Raw genomic sequence first — 22,364 nt, forward strand, 5'->3', positions numbered from 1 at the left:
GAGATTGATGTGCTGTTCGGAACCCAAGCTGTGGGTCTATGTAGTTTTATATTTCTAGTTTCTGGGGGCTGGAATAGTCTTAGTTATGGCAGACGATTAATTTCTCCTGGAAGCCAGATAACAAACTATCATGCAGGATATTTTCTCTAGGAAGCCGGAGAGCAAATTGTCATGTTGGATATTTTTAGTGGCCATAGAATGGCTTCCATTGGTATCCTCTTATGGAAAAAAAATAAGAGCACGTATCAGATGGTGTATCCTTGTTGCCCAATAAATCATTGATATGTAAAATTTGGTGATCTCCATTGGGATTCCCCACCATTAATTCTACAAGCTCGACTGTGATGTGCCAATAGCTTTTGTGAGTTGTATTTATATAATAAATTTATAAACTTTAAGACTTATATATACAACTCACATATATAAGGCTTAAGTTTAACAGTTATTATTCACATTCATTACTAACATTATGGATAAAACAACTGGAGAAAGGCCACCTAGATTGAATGTGGAGAGAGAAATCCAGAGATAAAAAAATTTTAATTTATTTATTTTTGAGAGAGAGAGAGAGAGAGAGAGAGAGAGAGAGAGAGAGAGAGAGGTGGGGTAGGGGAAGAGAGAGAAGGAAAGAGAAATCCCAAGTAGGTTCTTCCTTGTCAGTGCAGAGCCTGACTGGGGCCTGAGCTCAGGAACTGTGAGATCATGACCTGAGCCAAAATTGAGTTAGCTGCTTAACTGACTGAGCCACCCAGGTGCCCCCAGAGATAAAAATTTTTTGATGGGAAGCACTTGGTTTGGACTCCTGCTTTATCCTAAACTTTGGGACTCATTTGTCTGTTATCTACTTTTATGTAATCAACCACACCAATGCGTAGTGGCTTAAGACAACTTATTATCTCTTCTACTTTTGTGAGTTGAATGAGTTCATCTGGGCAGACTTCCCTTTCGGTCTCTCATACAATGCCACTCATAAAGTTGCTGAGACTGGAGCCATGTGCAGGTTCAACTGGTGGGGTGTCCAAGATGGCTTCTTAATCACATGGCTGGCATTGATTTCTATGATCCTTGGAGTGGTCTTTCTTTCTAGCAAAGTAACTTGGATTTCTGTTATGGAAACTCAGGGCTCTAACAGCCAGAAAGTAGAAACTTCTGGTTCTCACAAAGACCAGGCCCAAAGTCACGCTGTGCCATTTTCTTTTTGGTCAAAGCAGTCAAAAGTCAGCCCAGATTCCAGATGGTAGAGGAATAGATTCCATCTTCAGTTAGAGGTGTGGCATGCACATAGGAGGGAAAGAATTGATGACATCAATTTGGGAGACAAACTGCATTTATTCAGTATTTAATCAGCTTGTAACCATTCTCCTCTCAGAGAGGAATTTCCAAGACTATTACAAAAGACTATTTTTTAAAAAAATAATTAGATCAGGAAATAAATCTAAACTAAATATCTGGTAACTAGTACTAATATTAAGTCTATTCTGTGGTTAGAAAATCAGAGATTTCCAATTGTTTTTGTATCTTACAAAACTTATCCAACATCAGGAAATTATTCTGACACATAGTTCCTTACTTTAGAGATATTATAAGTTGTTAGATGCCATTCCTCAAAAAACTGATAAGCAGATTTCAATTCTCCTACAACTCTTTGTTGGTTTTCAGGATCAATCATTTGAGTACTCTTTGATTTTATTTGTAAGACTAGATCTATAGACCAGTGCAAAGAATAATTTCCAGAATCATCCTGGTCATAACTTTTGGTCAATGTGATCCATTCAGTTTAACAATGCAGAGATGTAGTAGATATGGACAATAGTATGTGCCTTGGTCAATCGTGTCCTATGTGTCAGGTCAAGAATAGAGTTACACAGAGTGGGAAAACAAATGAAGTGGTACCAGTTTGAGGAGGAACAAGTACAGAATGGACTGGGAGATGAAATGATAAGTGGGAGGAGTCAGCAAGAGTTGGCAGGTATAAAATCAGGAGCCAACCAGGAGTACCGCCAGGAGATTCTGGAAAAATGAGAAGAGTAGACAGCCCAAGCAGGACAAGAGCCAACATAAGAATGAAGCAGCAGTCCAGGATAAACTCCATGCCCAGGGTAGCAGCTAAATAGCAGTATAGAAGCAGATAAGTAAATTATGAACAAGTTGCTTTAAATACTTAGTAAGATGGACACAGGGCCAGGCTAGAAGTACAGAAAGCAGCAATTGAGAAAAAACATTCAGGAATTGAACCAATAATTATTCAAGACAGGAAAGTCTTTTAAACTCAGCTGCTCAACTCCTTCCAGTCATCCCCAAAGAAAGTACCCTTAGATTGGGCAAGAATCTGTAAAATCTGTAACACCTGTGGTTAAAGAATTCCCCATTTTTATCATTATGAAGAGTTATTTCACTCCCCTCCTATAATCATGAATTTTCAGCTAACCCATGTAAAATGTTTCCAGAGTGCTTGGCATGTGGTGTTTAATGAATGTTGGTTCCTTCTCTTCCTTTCTTTTAGTGGCAGGGTATGCAGCAGACCACTTAGCAAGAAGCAACTCTTGGCCCACCTCATGAAGGTAGAGCTGAGGAGGTTTTGTAATCAGCATGTTGACAGGGCTCACTTTGATGGTGTCTTTCAAGCAGCCCCACACTTCTGACCCATTTGAATAAAATTATAGTCATCATAGTTTTCTGAATTGTGCATGTAGATTCCAAGATAGGAAAAATTTGACAGTCTTGAAGAGTGGTTGCCTACCTAGTGAATAAAATAATCTGCTCTGATCCAAGCTCCTTGGAAACAAAGTTAAACTGGACTGACAGATGTTAAGGCCCTCCAAAGGAAAAGATTTAAAGGCCAAACTGGTCTCTATGATAAGGACTCCATAGAATTTTTTTTAGAAAAGTTCTAACATTGACTCCTTCATTTATTAGGAAATCTAAATAAAGATTTATATGTTAAGGTAAAATGACCTTAGAGGGAACATCATGAGAATCCAAAGTGTAACATCCTGTATTAGCAGAAATTCTCACCAGCACACCCAGATAGAGAAGGCCAATGACAAATACCGTAATTCAAGTGAGGAAAGGCAAAGGCAGACTTAAGTTCCAGAAATGCCCAGTTAATCAAAGAGCCTGGAACTATTCCCAGGATGCTTTTTTTCCTTTCTTTTTTTTTTTTTTTTTTTAAAGTCCAGACAAAACCCCAAGATAACCTTTATACAATTAATCTAATGCCAATGGGATGTAGGAAGGTAGTTAAGAGATCTGCTATAACAAAGGGGTTTTACAGAAAATAAAGTGATTTGTAAAAGGAGACTAGGGCATAAAAAATAAACACAAATCATTTGTGTGGTAGTTGCAGGGCGAGCTGGGGAGGGCTGGGAAGGGCATTTAAGGGAAAAAAGAAACAGTTCTACGGTGTGGAGGAAGTTGATCAGACTTCAGCTTCCCCAGGGGATAAGTATAATTTAATTATTAGCTTGTACTTGGCACCAGATTTATTCCCCACACAACGACTTTAACTCAAACCTAGGAAAAACCCTGCAAGAGAAGAGACATTTTATTTGAAGTTGGGTGCTATGGTTGAAATAATAAGGAAATATTTTTATTCTCATTGATGACTTCCAAGTGGAAGTTCCACATCCCACAGTGGCCAATAGAAAAGGTAGTTGAGAGCATTGTTTATATCCCTGTGGAAAGGTCTTGTCTGTGATTACTTGGGGTCCATAGATGGCTTTGTGTTGTATCAAAGATCTTATAGTTGAATCTAATTGGAGCACTCTCATACTTCCAACAATTTTAATGACAGAATATTTTAAACTTTGGCATTTTCTAGAGAATCAAATAAATATTGTAAACAGTTCTCATTGGCCCATATACAATGTATTAGTGAGGTAGTTCAAGTGCTTCTGACTTTACCCACTCCCTCCTTGAGAATTTACCTAGAAATACATCTGTTCAATTTGACCAACTACAGCTATAAAATACTCTCTAAGAATGTCATCTAACACAACATATGCCAGTAGAAGGTATTTTTCCCCCATACCATCAGTTTCTTTTTCAATTATTAAAGATGAAGCTTCCAGACATAGTCTCTATATTCCTGCAATTCCACTTCTAGGTGTATACCCAAGAGAAGTATGTCCACCTCAAAGATATAAAAGTATGCTCATAGTTACTCTATTCATAATAACCAATGACTTAAAACCAAATGCCCATCAATAGTAGAATATTGCAAAATAATGAAAAAGATCGAGCTATTGTTATATGCGACAACATGGAATCTCACAGACATAATGTTGTGTGAAAGAACCTAAGCACAAAAGAAAACAATTATGATGACATTTATATAAAGTTCAAGGACAGATAAAACTAACTTGTGACTGGAGAACGGTGTGGAGGTTCCTCAAGAAACTAAAAATAGGGGCTTCTGGGTGGCTCAGTCAGTTATGAGTCTGACTTTGGCTTAGGTCATGATCTCACCGTCCATGAGTTCGAGCCCTGCATCATTTTCTGTGCCGACAGCTCAGAGCTTGGAGCCTGCTTTGGATTCTGTGTCTCCCTCTCTCTCTCTGCCTCTTCCCCACTTGCACTCTGTCTCTCTGTCAAAAATAAAGATTAAAAAAAATTAAAAAAAAAAAGAAACTAAAAATAGAGCTACCCCATGATCCAGCAATTGCACTATTAGGTATTTACACAAAGGTTACAAAAATACATATTCAAAGGGGTACATGCACCCCAATGTTTATAGCAGCATTATGAACAATAGCCAAACTATGGAGAGAACCCAAATGTCCATAGAATGATGAATGGATAAAGAATGTGGTATATGAGTACAATGGAATATTACTCAGTTATCAAAAAGAATGAAATCTTGCCATTTGCAATGACATGGATGGAGCTAGAATGTATTATGCTAAGTGAAATAAGTCAATCAGAGAAAGACAAATATATGATTTCACTCATATGTGGAATTTAAGAAACAAAACAGATGGACATAAGGGAAAGGAGGAGGAAGAGAAGAGAGGGAAACAAAACATGAGAGACTGTTAATGATAGAGAACAAACTATGGGTTGATGGACAGAGGTGGGTGGGAGAAGGGTACTATGGAGGGCACTTGCTGTGATAAACACTGGATGTTGTTAAGTGATGAATCACTGAATTCTACTCCTGAAACCAATATCGCACTGTATGTTAACTAAAGTTTAAATTTTAAAAAAGGAAAAAAAAAATCCTAACTTTTGACGACAGAAGAATAGTGGTTATCTTTGGAGGATATTGACTGGAAGTGCACACCAGAAAGACTCTGGAAGCCTAGAAATGTTTTATGTCTTATCGGTGTGGTAGTTCCATGGGTGCACACACATGTAAAAGGTAATTGGGCTGTACTTAAGATTTAAACACTTTACTATATGTATAATATACCCCCCATTTATAAAAAATGAAGAAAAGGGAGCCTTTTCAGAAGTTTATATTCAGAGATCCAAAATTTGTGCTTATCCTCAAGACACTAGCTCTTCATTGGTGATACAGTGATGGCTGGATCCAATAATTCCCTGAGAATACTTTGGTGGCCCACAATTTTAGAAAAGTAAGGATAATAGGAAATTTTAATCAAAATAACTTTTCAATACACACTGGGCATCAATACTAATGATATAAGCTATTTATCATGCATATGATACACAGTACAGAATGTGGGTTCGATTTTATTAGTCTCCGACCAGGAGTTCGTGAGTTTTAAGGGCCTCTGTGTATTTGTTGATTTTCTTCTCCACATTCTTTTTGGCCTGTTTCCATAGCCTCATGAGCTGCTTTTTCTTCTGGTAATGGATCTTGGCTTTCTCCTTCTTCTCCTCTAGGGTGACTGTTACTGCCTTGTATATCCAGCCAACCTCATGAGCCAGGTGCCCCAAGTAAGCAAACTATTGTGTAGGCTTCAGATGCACAACCTTCAGGGCAGGAACCACCATCCACTTTTTCTTGTCATAGGGTGGTGGGATCCCAACACACACCTTGAGACAGTCCAGGGCAGACTAGCCTCCTTGGTCTTGTGGGGCAGCATGCCTCAGACCATCCTCCCAAAGATGTGGCTGGGTACCCTGAAGGTGTAGGGGCCATGGGATGGGCTGGTGTTCATCTGCTTGCAGAGGAAAGCCAAGTACTTCAACTTGTTTCTGTAGGAATTGCCAGAAATGATGATGCCCTCACAGCACACAACTACCACCTTCCTGCCTAGCAGCACCTGTTTGGCCACAATGGCCACCAGGTGGCCCAAGAATGCCCTTCCACCATCTGGGGTGACCACCTGAGAAGAGAGGTTCAGTTATTTTTAACAAATATTTTTGTCATTTCTTATTATCTTGTGTTTAAAGAATCCTCTTTAAATATGGTGAAGAGTAGGAACCTGAACCAGGTAAATAGACTCCTTTAAGAGATTCTTATAACAAAGCTAATTTCAGTCACCCTTGCTATGTCACAAATACGTTGCCAAGGGAGATTATGGAAGAAGGAGAGTAATCCCTTTTTATAAAATGGTTTTACCTCCGTTTTCCTCAAGTAGAGTGGCCTCCCACTATTGCTTCTCTGATTCTAGTTAATCTTCAGGAGTAATCAGTAAAAGTATTAGACATCATTAAAAGAAAGAACCAATTTTCAATCAGCTTAAAAAAATCCTTTACCTTGATTTGGTTGATTTTTCTTAATGTTCAAACAAACTGTGTTTATGTCTGCAGGAAGCACATGGTTCCATTTCAAGGAGAAGCTCTCTTCCCATTTAGGGGTTTTGAATCATTTAAGGAATCAATACCTAGTGGACCAAGCACTGATAGGCAGGTCCCACTAGGGTGCTATGGACATGAGTCATGATTGGAAATCCAAGAGGTAAAATCAGTTGGGAAGAGTTTCATTCTCAAATGAATATCATTTCTTTGGGGGGCAACTTTGGTTGGATAAAACTTTATTGACAGCTGTGCCCCACCAGTCCACAGTGCAACCAAATGGCTGTGAGAGTACTTGAGTTCATAATAACCCTGGTCTCTGATTCAATTTCAAAACCAAGTTTCTTGGCCGCTGTTTTGAAACTACGACAAAAGGTCAAATGAATCTCAATGGTGGTCATGGAAAAATGACAACTTAAAAATGAAGCAGTGAAAACAAGCATCTTGTGGAAACTCAGAAAGCCAGTGCTTTTAGGGTAGAAGTTCCAGCCTGAGGCTTGATGGGTGAATAGGAACCCAGGAGGCATGTGGGGTTGGGGTCTGACTAACAACAACTTAGGTGCACTCATGTTCTCTGCTTCCCAAGAAAGGAGTCTTACAGCAGCTAGTTGTGAAGATTAGCAGGTAAATTTTCAGTCAGCATTATTCGTTAGTTCCTAGACAGTTTATGAACATTAATATGACATTGGAACAAAATTCTTTGAATGTTATAATGTAGAGTTTGGCAGGCCGTTATTTTAGTGGTTTAGAGTGAATTATTCAATAACTGCTTGTGTTGAACACCCACTAAGTATCAGGTGCTATGGTACATGTGTGTACAAGGCAGCTTCTAACCTCATGGTGTTTACAGAAATGCTCTAAACCTGAATTTCTTCATCTAAGATAGTGTTAAAAAGAAATGACACGCCCCCAAATGGAGTCAACTTTTGCTAAGCCCCACCAACACTTGTGAATACCTAACCTAACTGCAGTTTTATCCTTTCCCTGGAATGGGATTTTAGACCAGGCTGGAATTTCCTGATCAGCACTATGAGGTTAATCTGTCTTCCCCTAAGGGAAGGTAAACTCGCCGGAAGTAATGCAGTCTTTTAAAATTCCTTGTCTCACCTTCTTTCTGCCTATAAAATCCTTCCATTTCCAGCAACTCCTTGAAGTTTCCTTTTGTTTGCTAGATGGGATGCTGCCTGATTTATGAATTGTTGAATAAAGCCAATTAAATCTTTACATTTACTTGGTTGAATTTTGTTTTTTAACAATAGGAACCATCTTGTACAATTGAGGGTTAAATGAGGTCATGCATCTCAACTTTTTACATTGTGTGGCAAATAGCAAAGCCTCGTGTTACCTGTAGTCACAGATACAGACAGACTTATGCCTCTGAGAAAGGGTACATCAGTCAACATGAAGGCAGAACATTAGGAAAGCTGTCCTTGGGGAGTTGAGTGTTTATGTATGACCTGAAGGAAGAGGAGAAGAGAGCCAGTAGAAAGAGGAGACTTCCTCCAGATGGAGTGGAGGTATAGGGCGCAGAAGTGAGAGACAGTTGGCAGGAGTTCAGTTCTGGAGCTCCCCTGAGCTCCAGCTGGGGAGTGAGAAGAGATGAGGCTGGCTGGGTGAGGTGTGCTGGTCAACCAGCTCTGTGGATATCAGCTGATTTTCACAGTATGAATCTTCCCATTGAGGCTGCTTTCAGCTACCAGCAGTTTAGCAACCAGCACACAGAACTCCTGGATCTTAAAGCATTAGCTCTGCATCAGGTTCAATTCAAGTGATATCCAGTATGCTCTCATTGCTGGGTTAAGATTTTGGATGGTTTCTAGAGCAGCAGGTTGTACTGACGGTACTCTGAGCCAGGGAAACAGAGTATCAGGTCAGAGTTTAAGAAAAATTACTCTGGCTTCAGTGAGGAGAGGGCAAGTCTGGACCAGGAAGGCCTGTAAAGTAATCCAGGCCAGAAATTAAGGTAAATTTAGTAGAGGTAGTAACAGTTGCGATGCAGGAAAAAACTGGATTTAGAAGATATTAGAACAACAGATGATTGATCAGGTGTGGAGATTTAGGAAGTGGGAGCATCCAAGGAGTAAATCTGGAATTAGGGTACACTTTGTACCAATAGTATACTTCAGTGGATGGCCATTTGGAGCAAGCTGGCCAATATTGTCTGTCAGGAGTGATAAGCATTCCTGCAACCCAATCATCTGGATCCAGAGGTTTACTCTTGACTGTATCATTATATTGTGCCCCCAAATGTCTGTAGCATACATCAGATAGAAGAAAAATTGCCTTATTAGTGAAATTACAAACAAGAAAAAATGCAAAGGAAAATCTCTAAAAGAGAAAAGACTTGAATGAACACTTCATAGAGAAAGAAATATGAATGACCAATAAACATATGAACAAAATGTTGATCCTTACTGACAATGAAATATTTTTCACCTATTACATTTGCAAAGATATATAAAACATGAATACCATAGGATGTATAAAGTGTTGACATCTACTTCTAGTGGAATACTGTATAGCTATTAAAAGAATGAGATAGAGAGGTACCTAGGTGGCTTAGTCAGTTAAGCATCCCACTTTAGTTCATGTCATGATCTCACAGTTTGTGAGTTCGAGCCCCGTGTTGGGCTCTGTGCTGATAGCTCAGAGCCTGGAGCCTGCTTTGGATTCTGTGTCTCCCTGTCTCTCTGCCCCTCCCTTACTTGCACTCTCTCTTTCTCTCTCAAAAATAAATCAACATTTTTTAAAAGTTAAAGAATGAAGTAGAGTTAATGTTCTGCTAGGAAAGAGTTCCTCAATATGTTAAGAAGTGAAAAAAAAAATAAAGGCTTAGAATAATAGCATTCTAAGATACTATTAAAAATAGGCAATGTATATGCAGACATGTGTTATAAATGGTCAGAAAATGAAGATAACAGAAGAAATCATCTTATGTCTAATTCTGGAGGGTGGAATTTGAGGCCTAATGGGATATAGACCATGGGGAGGAGTGGAGAGTCTTTTTTTTTTTTTTTTTTTAACATTTATTCATTTTTGAGAGTGAGAGAGACAGAGCATGAGTGGGGGAGTGGCAGGGAGAGAGGAAGACACAGAATCCGAAGCAGGCTCCAGGCTCCGAGCTGTCAGCACAGGGCCCAATGTGGGGCTCAAACTGACGGACTGCAAGATCATGACCTGAGCCGAAGTCGGACGCTCAACCGACTGAGCCACTCAGGCGCCCCAAGAGTCTTTTTTAAGATATATTTTGTTATGGAAAATTTCAAACATATACAAGTAAAAAAATGATATAATGGACCATGTACTCATCACCTACGTTCAACAATTATCTATATTACTTGATTATGCTATCCTTTTGTTCTATTTGAAAAAAATACCATTAGCATGTATTATTTTCATATTAAAAAAATCCAACGTAGTGGAAGTGATTTGCCCCAGTGACCTTACAGCCATGGGCTTGTTGCTCCAAACTTCAGTCCCCAGACTAGGAGAAGGCTTCACGGACTGAGGAACATTAGCCACTTTGCTCTTAAATTCTGTCAGCTGTGTAGCTAGACGGTTGGATAACTTTATCCAGATACTATAAGATGATCCTTAATTTAAAAAGCAACATCAAAGGAAGACTGTCTGCTCAGTAAGGGGGAATTTAATATGTTTACTACCCTCCGCCGACACTCCCAGTCCATGTTTTTATTAAGGAACAGCTTGATTTATCCTGCAGCTGATTTTTATCTCTGTATTAAGATTTACTTCATTTCCCAGCAGAGCCCAAAGCTAAGAAAACAGTGCCTTCCTCTTCAAGTTGGTGTGTCTTGGGTAACCAGACAGCTGCTGCCAGATGTGACCCATGGTCACAGTGGTCTGGTGGATGTCTCACAACAGAAGTTTAAGAGCGCTTAGAAACGTATAGAGATTCCCAGGCCCCACTTGGGATATAATGCCAAATTCTGAGGACTAAAAATGAGGATACCTGCTCCCTGCGTGCATCCATTCATCTACTCCACAGTCACTCACTCCGCATTCCCTATTGTGCCAGGCTCTGTACTAGAGTTCGAGTTGTAGAGTTGAGCAACGCATGGCCTCTGACCTTCAGGAGAGAATCAAATCTGGAATCAAACTTTCAAGATTTGCTCTGTTTCCTCTGCCAGGATTACTTTCCTATCTTGTCTAACTCTTCTCACTCGTCCTTCAAAACTTAGCTACGAGTTGCCATCTCTGATGAATGCTTTCAATTTATTGTTTCCTCTTCCAGGAGCACCCTTCCTATCTTGTCCACCTACACTTACTCATCCTGCAAAACTGAGGTCACCAGTCCCCATTGCCCTGCCTGCCTCCTCAGATCCAAGCTAGTTACTTTGCTTATCAGATTGCATTATGGATTCTTACGTGTCTGCCTTCCTTTAGGGCAGGGCCTTTGATTCTCCAGTTCCTCCGCATTTTATTTAGTACATTTATTTGGTACATTTATTTAGTCATTGAATTAATTCATAAAGAGGTGCAACAACATAATTTCTCTGGGTATTATGCTACTTCGGGACTCATAAGTGCTTTCAAAGATAACTTTCTTGGTCGTTGGCCCCTCTATAGCCGATTCTCAATTTCTCTACTCTTCTAAAACACAAATCTTATCTGAGAGGGCTTAAGGCTTTGAATAACAAGAGCAGATATGTGTCTCGGGGCCCAGCTTTAAGCAGCTAACATGTACTACTTGTTCCTTTGAAATAGACATTAGTGTCAATTTTAAAACCCTTGCTTGATCCGTTCTATTTTAAATACTTTAAATATGAGAAGAAATTGGAATTTACAAATATTATCATGATATCAGCATCCTGCTATGAAGACTTTGGACAGTATGAATCATTGCAGGACTTTTGTATGACTGGAGAACTCTTAAGAAAGACTAACCAACATAAGCTAGGTGAAGGATCATCATGTGTAATTCCTAGACCAGGAGACAGAGACTTAGCTTCTACTTCCTTTTGAGGCCTTGGTTTCTTCATTTGCAGGAAAAAAAAAAAAAAAAAAAAAAAAAAAAAAAATATATATATATATATATATATATATATATATATATATACACACACACACACACACACATGAAAATTAAAAAAGGAATTGGTTGAGTGTTTTCAAAGGTCCTTCTTGGCTTTAAGATCTATGAGTCCATAATCCAGGAAGCAAATATTTTCAGTAAATTGAAACAAAAAGTTTAATTTTTTTAGCTGATCTCAGGATCTTTTCTTCTGTCAATAGCCATTGAAACACTGGGAAGTCTTGTAATATTCTTTTTTTGTTACTAGTCTTTTCTGTGAATTGAGACATTTACAGATAACGAGAAGGGAGGGGAAAAATGCCCAGTGGGAAATTGTCTTCAAAAGAAAATTCCAGTGTCCATTGTTTCTCTTGATTTCTTTTTGGCAAAGGTATCTTAATTCCAACTGCCATTGAATATTTTGAATTTAATCCAATGGCACAGATTCCATGCTTACTTATGACTCTCCTGCCAACAGCTCCTGCTATGGGTGGGAACCAGCCATTCTACAGCCAGTCTTAGTACCTGAGCTTCTGGGATATGCCAGGCTCAAAGTCTCCCATGACACTGCTTGTACCAGGATAATTGTGGGCACCACTGCCTTCCCAGCAATAGGAGTGCCAGAGAACTTCTTTATACTAGAGTTTGTTAAATTTCAGTTCAAATTTCTGTTTAATGTTAATCATTCTGCTGAGAGGAATCAGGTACTACTGATTGATAAGTATCTTCTCAATTTAGATTTATATCAAATACCAGAGAGGAAGAGGTAAGAAACGGGCTTAACCCAAAAGAAAATGAAAACAATAACTACTAATAATTATCATGTGCTAACTATATGCTAAGTCTCTTCTCACTTATTCCTCACACAACACTATTATATGCCCCATTTTATAAATGAATAAATCGAGATTCAGAGAAGTTAGCATCTAGTCTAAGATTATGCATTGTACCAAACTGGTACTTAGACTGGTGTTCAGATCTAGAATATCTGACTCCATAGCCTGTGCATATAACCACTATGCTGTATTCCCACTTAAGAACTGTGTATGGTCTTCTGTTAAGTTTCTCAATTTCCACATATGAATGAAATCATATGATATCTTTCTCTGACTGACCACAGAGGAGGGGAAGGAAAAATAAGTTACAAGTAGAGAGGGAGGAAACCATAAGACATTCTTAAATACAGAGAACAAAATGAGGGTTAATGGGGGGTGGGGGGGGTTGGGAGGGTGGGGGAGATGGGTGATGGGCATTGAGGAGGGCACTTGTTGGGATGAGCACTGGGTGTTGTATGTAAGTGATGAATCATGGGAATGAATCTACTCCTGAAGCCAAGACTACACTGTATGTTAGCTAACTTGACAATAAATTGAAAAAGTAAATAAAAATAAATAAATAAAATAAATTTTAAAAACCCCTGTATGGATGCAGTCAGAACTGGGAGACAGTTTTGAGCAGAATCATTGATATAAGATTTTTTAATGGATTCCAAAATGATAATAGAAGCTGATCTTCAGCATGTCTCATGAGCTAAAGTCACAAGAGATAATTTGGATAATACAGAAATAGAAGTCTTCACTAAATAAAGGATAAACTAAAGAAACATCTACTAATGCAATTAATCCAGGAGCAATTAATAAGTGTGTTAGTTATGGTAAATGATTTCAGCTGTACAACAAATGCTCCTGCATCTCAAAGGCTTTAGCACAACAGACAACTGTTTTTCTCAGTCCAGTGTGGTCAGTAGGCAGGCTCTGCTCCACACAGTTATCCAAGACAAGATCAGGACTAGTGTGAGGGGAACAGGGCACTCAGCTCAGGTGCAAAATTTGTGAGAATGCCAAAAAACTTAGAAATCACTATAAATAATATTTTAATGCAATATTTTTAAAAAAAATCAAAACTAGTGCCAAAAATGCATGATAAAGTATCAAAATTTTAAATTAAGATAGAATCCAACAGAGCTGGAATAAGGGTAAGGTGACTGAGACTGAGTCATGCTGGCTAATTAAAGGCAAATTTAAAAAATCCAACTAAAAGTAGATGACCTTTACTCAGGAAATGTAGATTCATACATATGAACAAAACAAAAGGACTCATTATTGCCCCCTCCCACCATGCCTAGGCTCAGAGTAAAGGATAAAAAGCATCCCTAGACCAGTGCGGGGGGGGGGGGGGGGGGGGGCATTGCATTTTTTTCATTGTTCCAGGCAAGGCCACAAGGCTGTAGACTGGAATGAGCTTAGTTTTGGCAACCTTGAGATTCCAAGGAATTGGGTTTGCCCATCTGGACAGGGAGGACCAGGTCTTGTACTTAGTTGATGGTTGCCCTGGAAAAATAGCCCCAAAGAGCCTTTTGTTTAAAGAACTAAGTGAGCTAGTTGAAACTGCTTTTAATGCAAGCCCAACAGACTTCAACTAATTGAAAGCATAGTCTGCTGGTCTTAGAAACCTTTGTTACACAGTGACATATGCTGGCAGGCCTGGGACTCAAGAGAGGACACACTTGTGCAGACAGGTCCTCTCAGCAGCCACGGCCCACATGACTGTATTTCTTTTTCTTCTTGGCACTTCTCACGCTCTGACATTTTCTTATTTAGTTGTTAACTCATTTATATCTGTTCTCAGGGCAAACCCACCACATGTGAATACAGATGGTCCCTGACGTACTATGGTTGGACTTAATGATTTTTTGACTTTGTAATTGTGCCTAAAGTGATATGCACTCAAGTAGAAACTGTTGGAATTTTGACTGTTGATCTTTTCTGGGACCAGGGATATGCTGTGTAATACTCTCTTGTGATGCTGTATAGGGGCTGCCGCAGGCTCCCGAAGAGTCACATGATCCTAAGGGTAAGTTGCGGACCCCCTTAGAATCATTCTGTACCTCCATGTAACCATTCTGCTTTTCACTTTCAGTACAGTCTTCAGTAAATTACCTGAGATAGTCAACAGTTTATTAGAAAATAGGCTCTGTGTGAGATGATTTTGTCAAACTGTAGGCTAATGTAAATGTTCTGGGCTTGTTTGAGATTGCTATGATGTTCGGTAGGATAGGGATATTGAATGCATTTCACCTTATGCTATTCTCAACTTACAATGGATTTATAGGGCCATAGCCCAATTCTAAGTCAAAGAAGAGCTGTACCAAGGGATCAGTGACCTTGTATTTCTTGTTTGTCACCTGGCACATAACAGGTGCTCAATAAATATTGAAATGAATAAGTAAGTTAGAACCAATCTGTTGGTTCTGCCTGAACTCCTTTTTCTTCACGAAATTCTACCACAGTGATTAGCACAGAACATACACTCAATACATGGCCACCATAATTACTGTTATTGTGGGGCTACAAATTGCCCTCATAAGGAAGGATAATGATAGTACCACATTCAGGCCTCTGATACAATAAAATAAACCTGTTTATTTAATTTAATTTATTTTTATTTTTTTTTGGGAGAAAAAGGACTTTATTAAAAATATGAGGCATTCCCTCAGACTCAGGGGAGAGCTAGACAATGAGGTTCAATCCTAAACTTTCAGAAATAATACCCTAAATTACTCCACAAATCAGTGCGATTAAAAAAAAAAACCTGCCAACGTCAAGCTTCAGATACTCCAGTTTGTGTCTCTGTCTTCTGAGAATCAGGAACACAACTTTATTGCATCCAGCATTGTCCACCATTCCAAGGCCAAAATTCTGTGGGAATCATGCAGCCATTTAATTATGGCAATCCCAGCTGATGCCAGCTTTACCATAATGTTGATCACTTCTGTGTGATCACTTATGTCTGACTGGAGGAGCTAGATCATTTTATTACACCCTAGCTGGGAAGAGAAGCTGGAAAATGAGTTGTCTGACTTTTACCAGGGAAGGCAGCACTCAAAAGTCCCCCCAAAAAGCAGAGGGCTTCAAAAAATGCTGGAAAGCAGGAAAACATAACAAATGACCACTATAAATACAACTTGATATCTATAATATGGTCTTTTAGTTAAAGCAGACTTTCAGTTAAAATAGTCATTTCAGCCAACTAGCTAATGAATTCAAACAAGGAAGAAACTCTCTATACTTCCATCTAAGGCTAATTCTTCGTGTCTACTATATCCATCTTCTCTCATTTCCTCAAGAGCATTGCTCCAAAAGGACATTAGGGGTTTTATTTCTAATTTTTTTCTAAAATTTTTTTCTAATTTGTATCTTATTTCTACCACTTTTTTTTTCAATATATGAAATTTGTCAAATTGGTTTCCATACAACACCCAGTGCTCATCCCAAAAGGTGCCCTCCTCAATACCCATCACCCACCCCCCATCAACCCTCAGTTTGTTCTCAGTTTTTAAGAGTCTCTTATGCTTTGGCTCTCTCCCACTCTAACCTCTTTTTTTTTTTCCTTCCCCTCCCCCATGGGTTTCTCTTAAGTTTCTCAGGATCCACCTAAGAGTGAAAACATATGGTATCTGTCTTTCTCTGTATGGCTTATTTCACTTAGCATAACACTCTCCAGTTCCATCCACGTTGCTACAAAGGGCCATATTTCATTCTTTCTCATTGCCACGTAGTACTCCATTGTGTATATAAACCACAATTTCTTTATCCATTCATCAGTTGATGGACATTTAGGTTCTTTCCATAATTTGGCTATTGTTGAGAGTGCTGCTATAAACATTGGGGTACAAGTGCCCCTATGCATCAGTACTCCTGTATCCCTTGGGTAAATTCCTAGCAGTGCTATTGCTGGGTCATAGGGTAGGTCTATTTTTAATTTCTTGAGGAACCTCCACACTGTTTTCCAGAGCGGCTGCACCAATTTGCATTCCCACCAACAGTGCAAGAGGGTTCCCGTTTCTCCACATCCTCGCCAGCATCTATAGTCTCCTGATTTGTTCATTTTGGCCACTCTGACTGGCGTGAGGTGATATCTGAGTGTGGTTTTGATTTGTATTTCCCTGATGAGGAGTGACGTTGAGCATCTTTTCATGTGCCTGTTGGCCATCTGGATGTCTTCTTTAGAGAAGTGTCTATTCATGTTTTCTGCCCATTTCTTCACTGGGTTATTTGTTTTTCGAGTATGGAGTTTGGTGAGCTCTTTATAGATTTTGGATACTAGCCCTTTGTCCGATATGTCATTTGCAAATATCTTTTCCCATTCCATTGGTTGCCTTTTAGTTTTGTTGGTTGTTTCCTTTGCTGTGCAGAAGCTTTTTATCTTCATAAAGTCCCAGTAGTTCATTTTTGCTTTTAATTCCCTTGCCTTTGGGGATGTGTCGAGTAAGAGATTGCTACGGCTGAGGTCAGAGAGGTCGTTTCCTGCTTTCTCCTCTAGGGTTTTGACGGTTTCCTGTCTCACATTCAGGTCCTTTATCCATTTTGAGTTTATTTTTGTGAATGGTGTGAGAAAGTGGTCTAGTTTCAACGTTCTGCATGTTGCTGTCCAGTTCTCCCAGCACCATTTGTTAAAGAGACTGTCTTTTTTCCATTGGATGTTCTTTCCTGCTTTGTCAAAGATGAGTTGGCCATACGTTTGTGGGTCTAGTTCTGGGGTTTCTATTCTATTCCATTGGTCTATGTGTCTGTTTTTGTGCCAATACCATGCTGTCTTGATGATGACAGCTTTGTAGTAGAGGCTAAAGTCTGGGATTGTGATGCCTCCTGCTTTGGTCTTCTTCTTCAAAATTACTTTGGCTATTCGGGGCCTTTTGTGGTTCCATATGAATTTTAGGATTGCTTGTTCTAGTTTTGAGAAGAATGCTGGTGCAATTTTGATTGGGATTGCACTGAATGTAAGAAACCCTGTTTAGATTATACCAAGTTTTGATGTATACTAACTCCACATCAATAAACTCTTATATTTCAAAGCCAACACATTTTCTAAGACTGTATATGATTCTTGATGGATAATGGACATGGAAAGAGTTCTAGAAAAGTGGCCTTGGGATGGCAGCTTTTGTGAATGTTAAGTACACCACATTAATGGATCATTAGACACACACTGACGTGGTCATGCACACACATGCACACATATACATACATAGGAAGGTAGATAGGCATATATGTAGATATACAGGTAAACCACAGATAGATGTATGTAATGTTCCTGACACATAGCACTCAACACACAACATTAGCACTCACAGCAGAGTTCTTGCCCATCGATTTCTACATCATCAAGCAGCACTTATCAGGTAAATGGCTCAGAGTAATTTATGACTCAAGTTCAGATAGCCACCACTGATTCAATATTTTAATGACATATATTAAAATCCATGTATTTCCAAATGAAAACCATATTGAGATACCATCTCACACCAGTCAGAGTGGCTAAAATTAACAACTCAGGAAACTACAGATGCTGGTGAGGATGTGGAGAAACGCGAAACCTCTTGCACTGCTGGTGGGAATGCAAACTGGTGCAGCCGTTCTGGAAAACAGTGTGGAGGTTCCTCAAAAAATTAAAAATAAAACTACCCTACAACCCAGCAATTGCATTACTAGGAATTTATCCAAGGGATACAGGAGTGCTGATGCATAGGGACACATGTATCCCAATGTTTATAGCAGCACTTTCAACAATAGTCAAATTATGGAAAGAGCCTAAATGTCTATCAACTGATGAATGGATAAAGATGTGGTTTATATATAAAACGGAATACTACTTAGCAATGAGAAAGAATGAAATCCTGCCATTTGCAACAATGTAGATGGAATTGGAGGGTATTATGCTAAGTGAAATAAGTCAGTCAGAGAAAGACAGGTACCACATGTTTTCACTTCGATCTGGAACTTGAGAAACTTAACAGAAGACTACGGGGGAAGGGAAGGGAAAAAAATAGTTTCAAACAGAGGGGGAGGCAAAACATAAGAGACTCTTAAATACAGAGAACAAACTGAGGGTTGATGGGAGGATGGGGGAGAGGGGGAAATGGGTGATGGGCGTTGAGGAGGGCACTTGTTGGGATGAGCACTGGGTGTTGTATGTAAGTTATGAATCATAGGAATCTACCCCCAAAACTGAGAGCACACTGTACACACTGTATGTTACCTAACTTGACAATAAATTATATTAAAAAATAAATAAAACCCATGTATTTCTCCAAACTATGTACACTTTTAGATATTGGGTCATGTTACTCTGGCCACAGCAATACTTATCAGATATTATGATCAATTTCTACAGACCCACAATAAATTCATATTGTATTGATTCTGAGCCAACTCTACATTCTAACATTCTCCACATCTTAATATTTTAACATTCCTTACATTTTAACATCTCTGAAATCAAGATGTCTTATAATCAACACTTTATAAGTATAGTTATTTTTTTCCTTAAATGCTGCTATTAAAAGTGTTGTGTCTTTCCATCAAAGGCAACTGAGAATCAAGGAAATGTGGTATTTATAAGAAATATAACAGGCAGGTTTAAATTAAGAATTCGTATAAAATGATAACAAAAAGCAGTGAAATCTCAGGAGGTAAATGAGCAAAGGACATGAATCTTTTATCCACCTAAGGAAAATGTTTCTAGCCAGTACATATAAACAACCTTACTAGAACTCAAATAAATGCAAATTAAAACAAAAAGGACACTGCATTTATTTTTTTTCAGATTAGCACAGAATAAATTTTTAAAACTCCAGTGCTATTTAGATGAGATAAAATGGGCACCCATATCAAATGTTGGTGGGTAAATTGGTTCAGAATATCTGAAAAGCAATTTGGCTGTATGTATTAAAATTCTTACAGTGGTCATACCCTATTTATTCTTCCAGGCATGTATTACAAGTGAGTGATCAGAAATAGGTCAAAATATTATTCACAAAGAACAATAAGTAGAAAAAAAGTTAAGATTCTAAATTTACATACTATATTTCAGTTACATAAGAACTCAGAAAAAAATGATTATAATAAAATATTCTAAGATATTAATGAGTGATTTTATTTCTGCTCCTTTAGACTTCATGTACTTTATAAATAAAATGTTCATTATTTTAATAACCAGAAAAAGATTTAAAAACTGAAAGGGAAAAAAATGACCACAGGATATTCTTTAAAACATTTTTTAATGTTTATTTATTTTTGAGAGAGAGAGAGAGAGAGACAGAGCACGAGTCGGGGAGAGGCAGAGAGAGGGAGACAGAATCTGAAGCAGGCTCCAGGCTCTGAGCTGTCAGCACAGAGCCCTATGCAGGGCTCAAACTCAGGAACTACGAAATCATGACCTGAGCCAAAGTCGGACTCTTAACCGACTGAGCCACCCAGGCGCCCCAACCACAGGATATTTTGATAGAATTTCTATTTCTTCCCAAAGGAAGAGAAGGAAAATCGCTTACCATGAAGTTTGTCCTTACATGAGACTGACACGGCAAAAATTGTGTGTGGGGGCTTTTACATATTTGTGTGGCATGATGCACAAGATAAAACATTTCAAGTTTGTTAGATTTAGATGACACAAAAGCCTTGACCTTTGAATTTTAAATTTTGGGACAAATTGTTTTCGAGTTTGTTATTACTATTATTTGACACCCTTGGAAAACACCGGCGCCTCATTGGTTAAACTTACTCTGTTAAGCACCGTCTTCCTGGATGAGGAAGTTTTCAGTGTCCTTGCTAAAGACGGTATTAGTCAGCTATTTATTATCTCTTCCAAATAATAGTCGGATATAGTTCTCATCATATAAATATTTATTTATACCAAAACCCAACAGAGACTATATGCTGCTAATTACCAGTTGTGTTTTAAGAACATTGCAAGATTTCCTTTCAGTAGGAATCCAGTTCAATGCTGTGTCCAATTCAATGCTGCCTGTACATGGAACAGTGTCTCCCAGAGGACTTTGGCTTTTTCTTTTTCTCCCCATCATTTGGCCTCATCTCCAACCTTGAAATTTTGTTTCTGCTTATAGATTCGTTAAAAAACAACAAAATATAGCATGCCTTGACTTATGCCTTTGATATCAGAATGAAAGCAACTGGTTAAAATTGATAGTAAATTTACACACTATATTTCTTCTACATTTCAGTAACTTCCTTGTTGTATTTATTGTTTCATGTATTTACACTTTTGGGATTTTATTTGGGTATACTGATATAATGGATATCAGGCCCTCAAGTATCTTTCAGGCTAGTTAGGGGTGGTTGGGTTTGTGGGGCGGATATATTATCAGCATTTACAGGTTTCCTCCACCATCTGAAAGTAGAGTGCTCCTGTAGAACTTTTGGTGAGCTGAAATGGCTCAAAGAAGCAATTATCATTAGTTTATATGGAAAACTTTTTGAGCTTTCTCACACTCCAAAATAACTTCTCTTGGGCTTTTCTGATACCGTAGGTCACATCTTGCTAACGGATGAACAAAATTAATTGAGATAAAGCACAAATGCTCACAGACACCTTTCAAAGCTCTGATGGCTTGATGCTGACACGCTGAGTGTAGTTCCCGGGGAAGGAGCTCGGTGGTGCCACTCACTATAAGGGTTCACTGCTGACCAACCAACCAACCCCTGCATGCTATTTTTCCTTTTCACCTTTTTTTCATAAAAGCAAAAGTCCTCTTAGGATTTCTTTTGGTTAGTGAAAACAGGCACTAATGTAGTTCTTCAGTATAAGCAAAGTAGTGTAATGTGAACTTTCAAAAAGTGGGGGATATCTCTATAGTTTAAGGTGATGAGTACCGTCCATTCTTTCCTCTAATATAAGTTTATAGAGTGTGTGTCCTTAGCCAGAGAGAGTTCTGGACTTTGGGATATAGTGAGATGCAAGGCATCTGCTCCCTGAATAGAAGAATAATTGGATACTCTGAGAGCACAGAAGAGATGGGGCTTCCATTAATTGTCCATTTCACAATAATCTCTGTTTCTTTTCCCCTGTCCCCATATTCTTATTCCCAAACTCTAGCCAAGTGGGTTCCTCCTTCAGTAGGTCTAGGGTGAGAACTAGAACTTGTTAAAACTCTCCTTGATAATTCTGATAAATGGTCAAGTTTGGGAACCACCATGTGCCTAAACAGCAGTAATGATCTCATGTGAAAGTAGGAGAAATTGTCAAAAAGCAGCAGGAAGTGTTTCTTTGAATCATCTTTCTTCATAACATCTTGCTACTGTTAGAATTTTGGTTTAGAATATAAAATCGTCGGGGCGCCTGTGTGGCTCAGTCGGTTGAGTGTCCAACTTCAGCTCAGGTCATGATCTCGTGGTCTGTGAGTTCAAGCCCTGCGTCGGGCTCTGTGCTGACAGCTCAGAGCCTGGAGCCTGCTTTGGATTCTGTGTCTCCATCTCTCTCTGCCCCTCCCCCGCTCATGCTCTGTCTCTCTCTGTCAAATATAAATAAACATTAAAAAAAATATATAAAATCGTCAGTGGTACTGTCTCTAACTCTGGTCAACTATATAGGTAAGACTCTTCTGTTGTTCTTCTGGATGATTCTTGGCTTTCATAAATCAGTGAATTAATACAAAGCTGAAGTTACTTCTTTTGTTCTCATGTGAAATTATCTCCTTATGGAAATAATGCTGTAATCTGTTTCTTACTGTTCATCTGGTTGGTGCAAGCCTGTGTAAGGGGGGAGAGAGAGAGAGAGAGAGAGAGAGAGAGAGAGAGAAAGAGAGAGAGAGAAACTCTTCTCTTTAATAGCT

General features: G+C 38.8%; 1 pseudogene; it reads right to left on the reverse strand.

The window, feature by feature from the left end:
* Nucleotides 1-5,697: 5,697 nt before the first annotated feature.
* On the reverse strand, nt 5,698-14,630 carry LOC102966884 (annotated as a pseudogene).
* Between the last annotated feature and the right edge of the window lie 7,734 nt (nt 14,631-22,364).

Source organism: Panthera tigris, chromosome C1 (genome assembly GCF_018350195.1).
Source record: "Panthera tigris isolate Pti1 chromosome C1, P.tigris_Pti1_mat1.1, whole genome shotgun sequence".
Lineage (NCBI taxonomy): Eukaryota > Metazoa > Chordata > Mammalia > Carnivora > Felidae > Panthera > Panthera tigris.